The sequence below is a fragment of the Populus euphratica genome, unplaced genomic scaffold (genome assembly GCF_000495115.2).
Source record: "Populus euphratica unplaced genomic scaffold, PopEup_1.0 scaffold196.1, whole genome shotgun sequence".
NCBI classification, from domain to species: Eukaryota; Viridiplantae; Streptophyta; class Magnoliopsida; order Malpighiales; family Salicaceae; genus Populus; species Populus euphratica.
This window is the reverse complement of record NW_011500075.1, coordinates 415,666-419,533: the sequence shown is the minus strand read 5'-3', so window position 1 is coordinate 419,533 and position 3,868 is coordinate 415,666.

The window sequence follows — 3,868 nt, the reverse complement described above, 5'->3', positions numbered from 1 at the left end:
GCGCGGCATGGAATCTTGAACTTCCTTTTATCTACCCCGGTGACATAAAAAGTTAGCAGAGACCTCCATTTTATGCTGTACCGTAGTACGTGGGCGAGGCTCCGTAGACATATTATTAGCTAGAAATTTGGAAGCTTTAATTTACTTGTTTATGAAGTTTAGGAACAAAGACTCCCTATTCTGAGCCAACAGAGTTTGCCGCCCACGAAATCTCTTTATGCTGCTGTTAATGTTTTAAAGACGCGTATCAGGTGTTTGATAAAATTCCTCAACTAAAAAAAAAAAATCATGTTTAAAATACTTTAGTCCTTTACGAGTGGAAAGTGGGAAAGTATCTACTTTCCCACTTTCCACTCAGCGTGAAAGCGGGAACTACTGTGAGAGCTTTATGCCACTTTCTATCTTAGGCGTAATGGCTTTCACAAAAAAAAACAAATAAAAGTTAGTGTTCGCACTGCTTTAGCCCAGGAGTTTTCCATGGTTGTCTTGGATTGGGATTGATTGACAGGAAGAAGTCTAAGTATTTTTAGTAAGTAGCAGCCTTCATTGCTTTTCAAAACCAATCTCTGGATCTATTAACAAAAATTCTAAATCGCGAGTAAAGTCTGAATGTTTTTAGAAATAAGCAGACTTCATTGCTTTAATAAATTGTTACAATAATAGCACAGGGAGAAGAATGGATTCTTCATAATTATAATAACTAAATAGAAAAAATATTATTTTTTAAATGAAAAAACCAGAAGCGCTTGATAATATTTAATAAAAAAATAAAAAAGAAAAAATATTCCTTTTTAAGTACAAACAAAATTAATAATATTGTATAAAAAAATTAAAAAGTCTAATCTAAATTAAAAAAATAAAAATAACTGAGAAAATATTTATAAAGATAACGGTATGTAAATCTAGGAATCAAAGATAATACAACTGCATTGACTGGAGATTTCACTCAGAATTTCTAGTAAATTATAAAGGAAATTTCCTGATACTTTCTCATATATATGAATTTAAAAAATATCATCGTTGAACTGACTTGCATTGACTAACTTGCTAAGTAGTTGCTGATCGAAATTTTCAAGCAATTTGCGGAGGAAATTTCCTTGTGCTCTTTCTGTTGTACATTATTGGAAAAATTGTTATTGACTAATTGACTTGCAAAAGTAGTTGCAAGAAAGCTAAAGAATTAGAGTTTTTAAAATTTTTAAATTATTAAAAACATCCAATTATTTTTTTAAAAAAATCAAGAATAAAACATCAACTATTTATATAATTGCTAAATAAATCTAATAAAATAAATCAGAAATAACTAGTAAATAATTCAAAAATAACTAGAAAATAAATATATCTTCTTAATATGATTTGAGTATGTTTTCTAGGTAAAACACACCATTTCAATTAGGGTGAAAAGTCGTCATTTTGCTTTAGGTTTTCAATAAAATATCCTTTCTCTTTCTCCTATATAAAGAATACTAACTATATTTTTTTTTTGTGTATTTTTTCTGATTTTTTCACGTCACTTCATGATACCCATGTTTTCAACGTCTTACACTGCTTTAATAAATTGTTACAACAATAACACAGAGAGAAGAATAATGGAGGGGAATCAAGATCTTTGCTTGATTTTCTGTTGTGTTTTTGGCACATTGATCCACAATAGCTTGGAAGAGTTTGATAGCAGAGGAAGAAAAATAATAGCAGTAACCTTTTTGACCTCAATAATGTTAACGCGTCGACCCAGTTGCTGTGGAAACTTTGCAGAGGTAGAAAAATGATTCCATTGCTAACAATTTGCAAGAGAGAATTCTTTCTCTGAATATATAGAAAAAAACTATTATTTTTAAAATAAAAAAACTATATAGAAAAATTATTGCTTTTTAGGCAGAAAAACCTCATGATATTGAATAAAAAAATGAAATAGAAAAATTATTCTTTTCAAGTAGAAAAAAATATAAAAGTTTAATAATATTGAATAGAAATAAATATTAAAATTTCTAAACTAAATAAAAATAACAGAGAAAAATATTTATTATCCTAAAAATTCTTATATTAAAATCTTAATTTGTCACATGAACTGAGTATACGTGCTTAAAATAGAAAAACAACAAAAAAACCAAATGTAACAAGAAAATTTCCACGCAACATAATATGATGGGATGGAATCTTATATTTTGAAACTAGATTGAGGTTTTTAAATATCATAATATATATATGTTACATCCTTTGAATTTATTAGAAAGAAGCCACTAACAAGCCTTTTCAATTGGATCTTTTATTTAAATGAAAAGGAATATTTATTACTCTTCAGTGTTTTTAAAATTGTTTTCAAAAATAAAAGCATCAACTATTTATATAATAGCTAAATGAATCTATTAAAATAAATAAAAAATAACTAGTAAAATCAAGTGAATAATCCAAAAATAACAAGAAAATAGAGATATTTTTTAAATATGATTCCAGTTTGTTTTTTATCTTGATTGACCAATTTACTAAGTATTTGCTAACATAAATAGCTTAAACAAACTTTATTCTAATAGTATGTTTGATATTTTTTAAAAAAAACTTATAGATATTATATGAGTTGGAAACCCATTTTTTATTAAATTTTAAATTTTATTTGTTTTAAAATATTTTTTTATATTTTTTAATTATTTTAATGTGATAATATAAAAAATAAATAAATATAATTTTTCTAACTTTTACTACTTGACTTGCTTTGACTCGAAATTCGTGGTGCTCTCTCCTGCAAATGAATAGAAAGCATATACTTCTTCTCCTATGTGAAGAATAAATATTGCTTGATCTTTTACAATAAATATTTTATGCATATAAATATTATTTTTTAAAGTATTTTTGAAATGTATTAAAATAATATTTTTTTCAAAAAAAAATTTAACATCAATACATTATAATAATAAAAAAAAATTAAAACAATAAAAAAATTAAAATATTTTAAAAATATAATTTTACTGAACTCCGAAAGTACATCCCGTCCTCCCTCAGAAACCACCACGAATTAAATTATCATTCTAAAAACTCTTTGACAATTATTGCTTGTTCTTTGACAATTATTGGTTGGCTAATAATTTGCAAGAAACCTTTTTTTTTTTTATCATGGAAACTTTAAGTCACATCAGTAAATTTCAATATGTAATTGTGTAGGTTTCAATTAAAAGGGATTTCTTTAAATATTAAAACATAATATAAATTATATTTTAGAGTTTATTTTAATAGTTTAATTTTTACAATAAAATGCATTTTTAAAAATGAAATTATATTAAATTAAGCATGCTTGAGATTGTTCAAATTATTAATTAATTATAATTAACTTTATGTTTTTAGAGGAAACAAAAGGGAAGGACAAAATTATTTTCAATATTTAAGATTATAATTTTAAATTGTAACAAAAAAATCAAGTATTTTTAAAATTGTTTTCAAAAATAAAATATTAACTATTTATATAAAAGCTAAATGAATCTATTAAAATAAATAAAAAGTAACTAGTAAATAATTCAAAAATAACAAGAAAATAGAGATATTTCCTTGAATATGATTTGAGTATTTTTTTTTATCTTGAATTTCTTGATTGATCTATTTGCTAAACGTAAATAGCATAAACAAACTTTATTCTAATAGTATATTTTATATTTTTTAGATCTTTTATTTGGGTTGTGATGCAACTCACTTTTCATTAAATTTTAAATTTTATTGGTGTAAAAATATTTTTTATGTTTTTTATTATTTTGATATGTTAATATCAAAAATAATTTTTTTAAAAAGTATATATTATTTTAATATATTTATAAATAAAAATCATTTTAATAAAAAAATCACCACCATACTATAAGACATCGTTTTAACTATTTTACTTGAG